The sequence below is a fragment of the Zonotrichia leucophrys genome, chromosome 1 (genome assembly GCF_028769735.1).
Source record: "Zonotrichia leucophrys gambelii isolate GWCS_2022_RI chromosome 1, RI_Zleu_2.0, whole genome shotgun sequence".
Classification (NCBI taxonomy): domain Eukaryota; kingdom Metazoa; phylum Chordata; class Aves; order Passeriformes; family Passerellidae; genus Zonotrichia; species Zonotrichia leucophrys.
This window is the reverse complement of record NC_088169.1, coordinates 10,357,005-10,372,065: the sequence shown is the minus strand read 5'-3', so window position 1 is coordinate 10,372,065 and position 15,061 is coordinate 10,357,005.

The following is a 15,061-nucleotide window of genomic DNA, read 5'->3' as shown; positions in this document are numbered from 1 at the left end:
AGCAGAAAAAAGCTATAGTAGCCAACAGTCCAACACATTAATCAATAAGCATCCTAAATCACTAAGACTTAAGGCATATTCACTATTTCAACTACATTGAACAATTGTGTTTTAAAGGATACCAGATATTCTGATCATTTTCATACCTCTCCACTGGCCCAGTACTCTCCTTGAAAACTTAAGTCTTTTGAACCTGAAAGAGTTCAGGATCTAAGTGAGAGGGAAAAAAAATCCTCACATATAATATTTCCAGACTTTTAAGTTCTACTTTCTGCTAAGGTCTTAAGAAGATTTATATAAAGCCTACAAGTTGTTCCCAGTTCAGGTCCTTGGCAGCGTGTTTTAATTTTAAATCTGCTCATTATTTTCTGGGGGTTTATCAGCTGGGCTGGGAGGTGGGAAGTGGTGACACACATCTTAAACTCCTGCTTCTGCCCTTCCCTGTCAGAATTACAGGAAGCTCTGCAGTCTTCCTGAGAGTCATCTGCTTCATTACTTGACAAACCTTATCCTTGCATTCTCTCTGGCTAATCCCCTGTCTTTCTTCTTTCATGTATATCTAATGCTCTTAGGAACCCTCCTCAACCTCACAAATCTCACTAAGAGGCAGGAGTAGCCCATAGTGAGGACCCTGTTTTCATATTCATCCTTACTGCCAAGGGTGCCAAACTCTTGAGTTAATATTGCACTGACAGGGCTATTAAGGGTCTTTGAGTGGAATTTCCACTTGCAAAGGGTTTGTTAAAAAAAATTAATAAAAATATGAGTGAGAACATTTTAAAACACAAATTAGGAGAAGCAGCCATAAAAGGGTAATTTTTGTTCCACTGCTTTTCACTTTTCAATGCCTCCAACATAGGATTTCAACAGTTCATTCCAAATAGATCCATATTGGAAAGATTATTTCTTATTTGGGGGCTGTTTCTTTGACATTTCTTGGGGTTTTTTTACATATTTCCTTTTTTTCACCTGTTCATCTTTTTTGTCCTAATTTTACAAATTGCCAACACATCAAACTTCCAGCTGGACATCATGTGCATCTAATTAATGTGACTTAAGGTGGCCTCACATGGAAAGGAGTGCTGCACATGAGCCTTCCTGTTGATGCTGCATGGTATTCTAGGTTTGGGGCATTACCACCATCATCTCTGGATGCAAGAGGCACTCTCTGGATGCAAAAAGCACTTCAACATGTTGATGTTAAAGGAGTCACCAGAGGGTGCTTTTCCCTCTAGTTTTACAGGGTGTATCTTTTCCATATATCTTGGAACAAAAAAATTTCTGTGTTGGCTCTATTTCTCAGCTGGACTTCCATGCAAGGCAGATTTGAGAAATAAGCAGTTTTTTTTCTTCTAATTGTTATTTTAATCCTGGACCTTTTCTCTAACTCGTTTTCCAGTATGGCCCAAGAGAGACTGGCAATGCCTCAGTCAGGGATGCAAGAATTTTCATATTGACTTGGATTGATAGAGAACATCTTCTTAAATTCTTTCACAAGAACTGGTCCTGTACCCAGGACAGATAATTGAAAATTTTATGATGAAATATTGTTTAGAATTATAAGTCATTACCAATAACTACTTTTATGAAAATAGTCTATCATGCCAGAAGCCAAGAGCTTTTTTGTTCTACTGGTCAATCACAGTATGATTTTATGGGTTTTAGCATTCAGTCTCATCAGTCAATAAACTAAGATGCAAAGATAATGCTTTCATTTTTAAGCTAATTATTGCTATAAACCACCCCTCCCCCCAAACTTTCAGAAGATGCAGCTAAACCTGGTTTCCAGTCAGAACCCAAAATATTCAATATTCCGGATTGAGTTGGTTGTCCTGATGATGTGATGTATTTCTTCAGTATCATGTTTACCTCTTTTATCCAGAGCTGGGAGTTATGATCCAGAAAGTTTCCTTTTCCCCCTGCTATATAGTCTCCTGCAGTCTGTCACACTCTGTTCCCTTACAGCCCCTTTTTCAGGCATAATCTTCAGGTTAGTGCTGTTTTTTTTTCTTGCAGAACATCATGCAGTTCAGTAGCTTGTCATTCCTTGAAAAATAATTGTTCAATTGCCTGTAAACTGAGAGGGATTTTCTACCTGTCAACATACTAGACTTACTGAGATAGTGTGTTGACAATGTGCTTTTGAAGTAATGCATGCTCCCAGCTTTTTTGGCATTTGCTTTTTCTCACCAGGCTGTCTTTGTACTTGTTTGCATCTGATTCTCCCTAGAAGTTCTTTTCAAAGAAAAGTGATATCTTACACAGCATTTTTGTGTCTAAAGAGGTCATGGAGCTGAGACAAGGGCAGATGTGACAGCCACCATATTGCCAGATCCTGGGAACAGAGCCAGGGGACTGGCAGGCTAAAAAGCAACAATTTCTACAGCATTTACTAAAGTGCAAAGTTGAATAGGCAGGACTGCTGCAGAATTTCATCCCTGATGAAATGGGCACAGAGGTGAGTACATAACACTGTCATTTTAAGAGATGAAAAATCTCACCCCATATGTTTATTCTAATCATAGAATCACAGAATGGTTTGTGTTGGAAATGACCTTAAAGATCATCTCATTCCTATCATGGACAGGGACACTTTCCACTTCACCAGCGTGCACAGAGCTGCATCCAACCTGATCTTAAATACACCCATGGACGAGGCATCCACATCTTCTCTGGGCAACCTGTTCCATAATTTATTGCTAGCTCAGCATGCTTAATGAGGGTGCCAAAAGTTATTATGCAGCCTGTCGGGCTGCATGAGCAGACTACAAGAAACTCTAAACTTTTCACCTCCAAGTTCCCAGCAATTTAGAAAACCTTCATTTTTTTGCTTTAGTAAAATATATGCATAGCTGGGCACATATATCTATTTTTCCCTTTCAACATAAAAAACAAATTGGCCAATCTATTTCAAGGAACACTGGTATGTTTTTTTCTCCTGCTGCAAAAAACTTTCTGCCTCAATACTGTTTTCTTGGAGTTTTATGATGTACGTTTTCTTAAAAGAGTCTTATGATTTTCCTGTACCATGTTATGTTCCTCATCACTCTCCTTAAAGCCAGCAGGATGTACACCAGCAGCCTTATTAATACACACTAAAAAAAAAATAACCAAAAAACCTCAAAACCCCAACAGTATTAGAAAGAACTTTTCTCTGATCAATTGAACACAAACATTAATACCCAGATATTGCTGGCTGCCTGAAAGCCATATGATAAAATCTATACCACTGGAAACCAAGAAGTTATTCCAAAGTGACAGCAGAATATTGTCAATGAAATACATTTTTAGAAGCTTGGGAACTTCCAAAGGAAACAAAAAAAATTGCTATTGAGTTTTGAAAGTTTGCCAGGCCAAAACTTTGTATCATCATATGCACAATGCACATTAGTACAGAATTGTCAAACCACAGGATGTTCATAGACCCAGCTGGGCAGGTGACTGTCTTATTTACATTTATCTCATTTGCTCAGAAAAATGAAAGATACTACACCACCTCCAAGCCTGACTGAGCAGAAATATATATACAGGATTAATACCTTCTACACATTTTGTGGGACATGAGCAGCTTTGTTGCAGATAGAGGGAAATTAAGTTCATTAGATGAGTTGAGATGCAGTGTTTTACAAGTTTCACATGCAAGATTCTTTTACATGCTGCAAAGGAAATAGACCATGCTTTGTTATATACTGTGCCCTATTATGTGTATGGCTATATGTATAACACTATAAATTATTTTTTATGCTAAAGAAACTTTCAGTTTGATTCCACTTTAAATGTACATAGACATTTAGCATACACAGAGCTCACAAACCCAAGTACACAACCTGTCACATTTTGGAAAAGAGATCCACACTTGTGATGGCAGCAGGGGAGAGGTGAATTACAGAAATTCTGTTGCAGTCTCTGAAGTTTCTACTTGGTCAGCATCAATGCAGCAGATGATCCATAACAACCAGTTTTTCATCAACAGCAACATCCCCCACCTTTTCCTGCAGAAGAACTGCTTAGCATTACAAAATCCATGGAGAAAAGCTGCTGTATCACTTTTTACATCCCCTCTAAAGGACTATGTCTTCTCTGATGTTTTGTTCTGCAGCAAAGTGGTAGTGGATGGAAAATTAAAATAATTACTAAATTAGATGCAACCTTAAAGTACCTTCTTCGGTGTGAAAAGGATTTTGGGATCTGCTATCAGAAGGTATAAAATAATTATTTTAATTTGGATAGGTACATTCTTGCCAAGTTTGAACTTCTAACAGAGATTATTTAGGAGGAGGAGGGAAGGGGTAGAAAGTGGGGGGGAAACATAAGTCTCCATACAGGGCAAACAAGAGTCTACTTTCCAGACACTCCAGACAGAAAAGTTCACTTGTTCAGTGCCAGTAGCTGCCCCAAACACAGCTGAGAAATGAGGATGCAGAAGAGGGCTGCTCTGAATCTGCAGCAGCAGTCAGAGCTGGTTTATCACTGCCTGCTCCACTCAGGGAAGCACAGAACAGCGTTACCCAGATTTCCTCTGATTGGGGAGCTATAAATCTGTCACAGCAGGATGCCTCCTTAAACTCCCTGTGCTATGGTGAGACTCCACTCACATTCCTACTCCCTGGGTCTTACAAATAAAAGTAAGAATCCAGTCCTGATAACAATTCATCCTCAGCTGCTGGGTATTTTCTCTAAGTGCTTCCATGTTCTTTGTAGTGTTAGCAATGGTAGTCAGTTCTCAGTACCACTTTACAGACACAAAAGTTTTCCATCTTCCTTCAGCTGCCTGTGGGGAATCAGTGCTGTATCACCAATATTCAAAGTCTATTCTGAGCAAATTTCCTGGTAAGGAATTTTGTCCAGCTGTACCTTCGTATAGAGTTGGTACAGATAACCTATGCAATGCTGTCATCTGCAGATATGTCTTTTCCTGGGGAGGACAGGGAATATCTGTTTTGAACTGTGATCATTTCCACAGCCCGTGAAAGCTTTGCCATTTTGTCTTCACCCTGATGCAAGGCTGAGTGAGCTCTGGTGATGAGTGCATTGCCCTCCATCATGTTTTGGGAGAGGATCATCACTCAGGTGCACCCACTAATGTCTCTCTGGAGCTGATGACAAGCCCTGTGTGGTCAGACTTAATGAGTCAATTAGATTATTTGAACAGGCAGCACAGTTCTGAGATGCAGGGACTTGGCCCTGTCTCATTATAAGTTGGTTGAAAATAGCCTCTGATGCAAAGTCATTAATTTTCTGACTCATGTAGGTGGACTACCTGACAGCTTCCTCCTGTTTGCTCCTGAAATGGCTGGACTTAGAGGGAGAAATGTCACTTGATAAAGTGGTGAACTGTTGTTTTTTGGTAGCAGTTTCTACAGAAATGTTGCCCCCTTCCTCTGATTTTCTTCACTGCTTTGGTTAAAGGAGGGTTGATCAAAGGTCTGGCACAGCAACCATTTGTCATGCAGACAGACCTGATAAATCAGTCCAGATGTAGGAGGCAATCAAACTGTGGTTAGATAACAGAATTCTGAGAATATGAGATTAATCACTACATCTTCATTGACAGAAAATCTTTGACCTGATCTGGTTTCTTCAGTTCTTGTGCTCATCTCTAACATGAACTACTCAAATTCATGGTTTTATTTTTTAAAGAAAGTCTTATTAATTGGAAAAAAAACCCCAGTCCACATTCAAGTCATGAACTATCGTAGTGATTTAGCTCTTTATCTAACCTTCTTCATTTTAAAAGAGAATTCTCTCTTTCATCTTTGGAGGCAAAAATTAAAGTTAAATTACTACCTCAACAAATTTTGGAGTTTTAATCTTTAGTGACATCTCAAATCATGATGTATGAAAGATTTCTTGGCAAACTGAACTAGCCTTTCATCAAAAGAAAATCCTGTCTACAGAGCTGCACTTAAAACATAGGATTGGTTATATGCTTGTGCTGGTTTGACCAGGAAGTGGGAATTCTTAGATACTGTAGTCAAACTTTGTCAGCAGAGCAATACAGTCTTTATAAGGCAACTACCATTATTATAATGCCCTGCAGGTGACAGGCTAGTGGACAAGCCCACAAACCTTGCTACCTGACTGAATTTGTTGATCACAGATTTAACTCGTGTCTACCGAAATAAATAAACAGTTAAATGCTCTCCCCATTGCCACTTTGATTGCAATTAGATCTACAGAAAGGCACTGTTTAAATGGGCTTCTTGAGTCTATTCTTTGTCTTTGGAATTTAAGGGATTTCTCAGAAGAAAGAGGAGAGCAGAGCTTTGACTGTCCTGCACAGGACAGCCCAAGAGTCACACCATGTGCCTGAGAGCATTGCCCAAGACTTTCATGAGCTCTGCCAGGCTGGTGCTGTGACCACTGCCCTGGGAGCCTGTTCAGTGCCCAGCCATCCTCTGAGGGAAGAACCTTTTCCTGATACCCAACCTAAACCTGCCCTGACACAACTTCAGACCATTCCCTCAGGTCCTGTCAGTGTCCCCACAGAGCAGAGATCAGTGCCTGCCCCTCCTGTTCCCCTCACAAGAAGCTCTGACTGCACTGAGGTCTCCCCTCAGTCTCCTCCAGGCTGAACAGACCAAGGGCCCTCAGCCCCTCCTCACACGGCTTCCCCTCAAGGCCCTTCTCCATCCTCACTGCCCTCCTTTGGATGTTCTCTAACAGCTGAATGTCTTTCCTGTATTGTGACACCCAAAACTGCCCCCAGCACTCAAGGTGAGGCCCCCCAGTGCAGAGCAGGACAGTCCCCTCCCTTGCCTGGCTGGCCATGCTGTCCCTGATGCCCCCAGGACGGGGATGTCCCTCCTGGCTGCCAGGGCCCTGCTGGCTCACACCCAACTTTCCATCAACCAGGAACTCCAGGTCCCTTTCCCTGGTGCTGCTTTCCAGCCTCTCATTCCTCAGTCTGTCTGTACATCCAGGGTTGCCCCATCCCAGGTGCAGAATCCAGGATTTTCCCTTGTTGAGTTTCACATGGTTGTTGACTGCCCAGGCCTCTCATCTGTCGAGGTCTCTCTACAGGGCCTCCCTGCCTTTGGGGGAGTCGAGTTCCTCCCAGTTCTGTATCACCTGCAGACTTGCTCAGTGTCCCTTCCAGTCTGGTGTCCAAGTCCTTTATGAAGATGTTGAAGAGCACAGGGCCAAGGATAGAGCCCTGTGGAGCCCCCTCAGTGACAGCTCCCCACTCTGATGTCCCCCCATTCACTGTAACCCTTTGTGTCCCATCTGTGAGTCAGCTGCTCACCCAGCACATGGAGTGTTTTTCCAGCTGGGGGCTGGACATTTGGTCCAGCATATTGAGAGAGATGCTAACAAAAGCTTTACTGAAATCTAAAAATATTACATCAACTGGCTTTCCTTGGTCAGTTAGATGGGTTTCCTTGTCATAAAAGAAAATCAGGTTTGATAAGTAGGACTTTCCCCTCATGAACCTGTGCTGACTGTGATAAACGACTGCATTGTCCTTGCTGTGTTTTTAATACCTCCCAGAACAATCTTCTCCATAACTTTACCAGGCACTAAAGTGAGACTGACAGGCCTGTACTTTCCAGGGTCCTCCTTTCTGCCCTTCTTGAAAATCATGAACACATTCATCAGTGTCCAGTCAGCTGAGACCTCTATGGCCAAGACCTCTCAAAGATCATGGAGAGAGGTTTAGCAATGGAAATAGCCAGAAAAACACTGTCAATCTGAGGAAAAAAAAATCAGAAATATTTTTGATTAAAATGAAGACCACCTTGTACAGAGAAAAAAACATTTCTGGTGTTGCTTCTTCTTCCTTCTGTTTTTCTAACTTCTTCAGTGAGGTAGTGATTAAGTGTTGTATCTATGTTACCTGCCTCAGAGAGGACAACTGCACCAAAGAAGCCCCTCATCAATTTAATTTCCTAATGGATACTGCACAAGAACTGAATTTTGGTTAATGGTTTGTGTCAAAAGAAGTAGAGCTGGATGCATTCACAGCCTGCATATGTGCTGTGACTCAGAGACAGATGGCCCCAAGGTACTGTCCAGGGTAAGGAAATGTTGTTCCCCTCCTCCTAATAAATTGAGAAGGGAAAGGTTTGCATTCAGCATCACATTCCTTCCACATCTCTGTTGGTTTTTGGGGAGACAAATTTTGCAGCTCCTGTGAATAGGAAAGTCCAAAGGCCTGTGTTTAACAACAACAAAATGTATTTTTCAGCAATACTGAGCCAATAGTTTCAGGCATCAATGCTTCCAGGGCTTGCATGCCTCCAGCTTTCTTTGGACTTTAATGAATGGACACAGAGCAGAGAGCCTGAGAAATAACTAATTTGGGGAACCTCTGAGTGTCAGACCCAGGCCAGAGAAAAAAAGAAAGGAGTTTTGCAAGAATCTGTGTGGAAATTCAGAGCACCTCAGTGACAGCTGAACTTGGAAGGCGCATGGGCACCATCACAGCCTCTCACACTCACATGGGTGGGACTGGAGGGTACTTATTCCATTTATGAAGAGCCATCAGACAAATTCTGCCCAAAGGAAGCCTTGTTAAGGCAAAGGAGAGTTTCACGTTTGATTCAGGGTGTATTCACCTTCTTTTGTCCCACTTCTGCTCTGATTTTGATTTGGAAATCCAAAGGCCATATGAATATCATGTTTATCTAGCATTAAAATGCTAATTGAAGAGGGCCCATGGTGTCTTTTAACATTTGTCCACCAAATGCTCACTGAAATATTTCTAGAAATGAGCAATTCTTCCCCAGATCAAGTTATTTTTAATGTTGAAATACATATTGTGTTCCCCATCTTACATTTCAAATTTGGTCACATATGAGTTTAAGATTCTAGTCCTGATTAATACCTGAAAATGTATTTAATTTCATTGCCTTTGCTTATTTCTTTGTGAAATTACATTTGAAATGTCTTTATGTCTTTTCTATTCCTTTCCTAATGATGCATTTATTTGATGGGAGACCAGTGGATTGGTACAAAACCAATCCCAACAAATATGACTCTTAACTGCAGTTGATGTACCTATTTCTTAACCAGTACATGTTGGGCCACTTCTTCTTTAGCTTTTTAATATGTTCTCCTCTTCTCACTCTGCCTGCATCACCTTTCTGGGTGGAACACACCCATGATCTTTGAGAGGTCTTGGCATAGAGGTTGTTGTTATTGCTGTTTTTTTATTTTCTTTTTCCAATAAGTAAGACTTTTTCCCCTGAAAACATAGTAGGTTGTCCTTTATGTAAAAGTCATAGCATAAATTTTGAAAAATAGAGAAAAATACACTCAGTGAGGTGATTATATCACCAGAACACTAAAGCTTTCTAGGCAGCGTAGGTTACATATGACCACATATGCAGAATTCTTCAAGCAAGGCAACATACAAGTCAATTCTGTTTCTGTACTCTTTTATTCTTTTTTGCTTGTTTGAAAATCATACTGATAACCCATAAAACTTTTGTCAAGGAATGTATCTGATAATTTCATACAGCTTTGTTTTGCAATTTTTTTATTGAGAAGGCCCATTCTTTTGCACTAATAAAGATTCTGTTCCAGTTCTGCTTTGCCACGGGCCACACACAGCGGATAATCAGCCCCTGACATGTGCCAGTCTGCACCTTCAATAATCACAGGTTGTCTCCCATGAATGTCATCTATGACGTTTTAAAGGAAACTAAATGAAAACTTCATTTCTCTCCCTGTGGCAGCAAAGAGGGGAGGGGAGGCTTTGTTGAAAGAATTTGCTCTTATTCCATGAGAAATTTTGCTTTGATAATAAACATCCCTCCACTTCATAAATGCACCTCATCTCTACTTAACAGATGTGAGATGATCAAGAGGATTGTCATCATTTAAAGCCTTTCCAGGTGTTTCAAAGGCAGATGGCCACCACTGCTGCTGCATCTTGCATTCTTTCCTGCTGTCTCCAGGATATGAACTTGCAGAGCTGAGCAACCTTCTGCTCCATATAGAGCATGTTTGTAACTTTTAGGGCTTTGGGGTTTGGTGCGGGGTTTTGCATTTGTTTGTTTTTGGGGGTTATTTTAAAGTTTTGTTTGTTTGTTTTGTGGTTTGATTTTGATTTTTGTTTGGGTTTTTTTAAGAGGGATGGGAGCATAAAAACTGGTAAACTAATTTCCCTTTTAAAAATCACGGGGACCTACCTTATACAAAATGTAGTGTTAAGTGAGTAATACTACTTCCAAAGGATTTTAACTTTTTCACATTGTGTTTTGGTCTAGTACTGGGAAATACATCCGCTCCACCCCCAAATTTGAAATTAACTGAAGAACCCACCCACAGCTTTTTAAAAGCCAAAATAAAATAATTTTATGTGTATCAAACCATTTCACTTCCAAAAAACTAAAATGTGCACTGAGTTTTAACTGGTATACTGCAAACCAAGTTGAAAGGAAATTTCAGTTTGATCAAAACACTTTTTTTGTTAGTGCATTTAAAAGCAAGCCAACACACAGAATTTCAATAACACTGGGAAAAATATAGAAGTAGCCATAGAGGAATGCATTCACTGTACTCTATTAATAGGTTTGTCAGCTAAAGAAGCACTTCACTAGTACATGACTAAGAAGTAAAATTTATATTACATATTGGTCATAAGTGTTTACTCTTGTACTAAATCATTTTATATTTATTTCCAGATGGTACCAGATACATAACTACAGCCTGAACACATTTCTGTGTCTGCTTTAAGAGGGATGGATTGGGATGATGATCTCCAGACTAGATCTTCATTTTTCTTTCATTTATTGTCAAATCCTGCTCATCTGATAGAAGAGCACTATCAAAAAAATCAATCCTTACAGCTTTAAAATACCCTCTTCAGTGGTGGACTTATATTTGCATCTCAGAGATAGTAACACATATTACAGGATGCTTTTGAGACTCAGGATATTTCCTTGAATGCATAGTACCCTGGCCTTGAATCAGTACATTTAATGATAGATCTTTGCTGACCTTAGGTAACAAATTACCCATAAATGGATTTTAAACAGGTTTGTACATACATTTAACGACAGGAATGTGGCAAATTTCTTTTTGTCTTATGTCTTTATCACAGTTTCTAATGGTATTGCATCCATTTTTAAAAGTTGCCTTTTTTTTTAGCATGTGAACCTAATGGAGTTCACAGAACATCTCTCAGGGCTGCTGAACCAGCACTGGATATGATATGTATGCTTAAGCTTTAGGGTGCATAATAAACATGAGAGCTTCATGCCCTGAAAAGTAATCACTGGCAACACAGTGCATAAACTGCAAGCTAGAAACTGCAAGCTAGAGACATGTTTTCTTTTGGGTTATTTCCCAAATGAGGCATCAAACAATAATACAGAATATAGTGTACCTAAGTGCTTATTACCTGAACTTTAGATTTACTTTTAAGAATAAAATATTTACACTCAGTTTCAGAGTATTTTTTTATTCTTTTCCTTCTCCCATCCATGTGATTTAATGTAGCAGACTTGATTACAGTGGAAAAAAATCCCCACTGCATTTTTCTCTTTGACAGGAATATCATTCTCTTCCTAGTGACGATTCTTTTCCTTACAGCACTTTCAGATAAATTATGCACATGGGATACAGAAAGTAGCAATGAAATCCTTTAAAAAGGCAACCAGAAAACCGTGCAAGGTTACAGCAGGACACCAGTAATTCCCAGCCCTTGTCCTGGCCTTTCTGAAGTGTGAATTTCCTCCCTCAGGATGCTGCAGAGGAGCTGTGTGTGTGTGCCCAGGCTGCAGACACGCAGAGCCCTCTCTGGGGACTGATGGCTGTGCCTGAGCTACCTGCAGGGTCATGAATCAGAGAGTGCCTGACAGAAACAAGGCAATTTAACCAGCACCCATTCCTCACACACTAACATCTGAATAGCGGCTATCTTCTCACTTTATTTCCTTATTCTCCTTACCAGTCTCACTTCCCCAATGTTTTTGTAGTTCCTGTACCAGAAGCTCCACGACTCAGCTTGCACAACTCTGTTGCCCCGTTCTTCCAAATTCTTCTAAGTCTTCTGATGTTTACATTTTTGTAATGGAGTTTCTCACGCACTTTTGCGTAAATAATGTTTGCTTTGCATTCCTTTCTGGAGGAGGAGAAATTTGATGGACCAGTATGGCTAGAGAAATAGCAATTTTATCCTCCAATCCACAGTCACTTTTGAAAGTCTATAAATATTGGAGTCAGAAATAAACTACAGTTTTTTTGCCTTGGACGTTTCAACATGTGTGTGTTGTTCATTTTGTATCCTATTGCAACACAACTCCACATTCCCTGTCTGATAACTCCCCATTCCCCTCCAATCAAAGTTACCTTGTCCTTGCCTTTTCTTTGTTTTCCCTTGTTCTTTAAGAGCTTGTATTTGGGGACAAGCACCCCTTGATAAGCATTCACTTACATCTACATTCAAAACCTAAATGCAGACATATTCCTTTCTAATACTTGTCTCTAACAACAATTTCTTACTCTGTTTTTCTTACCAAAAAGTATTTTATTTAAAGAGTAAAAGGAAAAAAAATCTGTTTCAACAACTCTGGAGTTGACTGGTAGGAAATCAAGGCAGCAAAGAAGTATTAGAGGCATTGCTAGGGAGGAAAAAGAGACCACAGACAATTTGAATAAGCTCCTCTACTATTTCCTTTGTGTTCACCAGACCCTACTGATGCCTAGAGGGCTACCTAGAACAGAGGCTAGACAGAGTTTAAGGAATAAAGTAGGTATTTATTAAAAGGCCTTCAAAGGATACACCTTGGGTAGTACAAGAGCCTGGCTGTGGCTCTATCTAAGATGTTCCTCGAGTCATAAGTTTTCACACTTTTATAAGTTTTGGCTCATTTACATGTTGGGGTTTAATGGTTCAATTACAGCTTCAGGTTATGAAGCCACATCCTCACAGATTGCTCTCCTCAGTTCTCCTTTGTTTGTACTTTTTGGGCCTGAAGCTGCAATGGTGTCCTTGGTTCTCAGGCTGGAAAAGGATTGTTTTGTCTGACTGAACTGTGAAGAGAACTTGCTAACACTTCATATGAAGTTCAGAATCATACACTAAGGCAGTAGAGAATCTGAAAAATTTAAAAGCTAAAACTTAAGGCCTCATTACCAACAAATGCTGCTCATTGATAAAGGGTGAATTCATTTCCTGGGCAAACTTTTGCCACCAGGATGAGCACAAACACAGATTGCCTGACAACTGCAAGAGCTCTCCTAACAGACGAAGCACAGAGAGGACAAAATCTCTTTTGCAAATAAAAAAAAAAAAAACAAAAAACCAAAACAAACTGAATAACAACTAGCAAGATAATTGTGCTGTTCACATTCACATCAAAGCCCACAGCAGAGTGTAAATATGTATACTGGACAATGCCAGTCCTGTCCTCTGCAGGCTTGTTTCACACAGCACAACATCATTTCTTCCCTAATGTAGCCGTGCTGTGTCTAATTCGTGGGGAAACACAACCTCCCTTCCCATTCCTCAATTTGCCTGATTCATCAGATACCCCTGGCAGAGGGTGCCTGTCATGCAAGCCAAGGCGCAAAGAGTAGTCACACATTTGTCTTCAAAGCAGAAACTGATCACTGTGCCCAGGCTTTTAAAATAAAACAGGACAGTGTTGGACCATTTTCCTCGTAATCCACTCACTTTTGCCTCAGCTTCACAAACTATTGCTTGGTTATTTGACTTAATGAATCCCCAAAATGTACTGTTTTACTTGAGTGAGAAGCTTTATATACTGCCATAATTATTATGGTCTCAGTATAACCGTGTGTCCAATTAGTCATTGAAAATCCATCTACATAAATATTTGAAGAGGTGCTTCTAGTGAGCTTGAAGGGAAAGAGCCAGCCAGTTTCTCTCAGTCTGAAGTTGCTCAGAGAGGCTAATTACCAACATGTCTCACCTCAAAAAAGCTGGTAATGAGATCTCCCATTTATATGTTTGTACAAGATTCAGCGTTTCACCCTGGGTACTAAACCTGAGACTCTTCAGTTAAAAATGGAGGGAGGAGGAGAGATCATTATTATCTCTCATTGTAAAAGGGGGTCAAACACAAGAGAAACACAGTTGAAATTTTAACAGGGTAACACTGGTATTAGCAAATGAAAAGAACAGTTTGTTTGGGGTCTTTTAATTGATAAATACAATAACTTTATCTCCTCCTTGAGAAAAATAAATCCATTTAAAGGTGAAAAATTAAAGCAACCTATAAAGTCTCAGTCAGGGAGAGACATTGTATAATAGATGCCAAAGTATATGGCCTCATGTGTGACAAACAAGTAAAAAGGAGAGAGACATTTCTAATTATTTCAATTCTCAGTAAGAGTCAATTACGCGTCATCACCTTTCATAGACATTTGTAACTGTTGCCCATTTTGGATGTTGCAAACAAAAAATGCCACTTGCATGTTACCTTAGTCTGATTGAGGTAAGGGAAATTTCAATGTGACTGGGCAGCAACAAGTTACCTGCTATCCAATACATCCATAAAACAACAACTGGGAGGCCTTAAGTTGTGATGGTGTTCACAGGGGTCTTAGGATGAGGGAAGAGATGAGAATGTTGACTCCATGTTTCAGAAGGCTTGATTTATTATTTTGTGATATATATTGTACTAAAACTATACTAAAAGAATAGAAGAAAGGATTTCATCAGAAGTCTAGCTAAGAATAGAAAAGGAATGATAACAAAAGCTTGTGTCTCGGACAGAGAGTCCAAGTCAGCTGGGCTGTGATTGGCATTAGTTAGAAACAACCACGAGACCAATCACAGATGCACCTGTTGCATTCCACAGCAGCAGAAAATCATTGCTTACATTTTGTTCCTGAGGCCTCTCAGCTTCTCAGGATATAAAAATCCTAAGGAAAGGATTTTTCAGAAAATATCATGGCTACATTAAGTGTTCTGGTTACTCACCATATTCTCCAGAGTATTCTTATGTGGGACAATCAATTACTTTCGAAGTGGCACGACAGGAGGAGAGATAATTTTATAATAGTCAGGAAGGGAAGAAGGAGGAGAGCTACCTCCTAGTTGCAGATGATTACCAAGACCTCCTTCCAGCATGCAGTGAGGTGC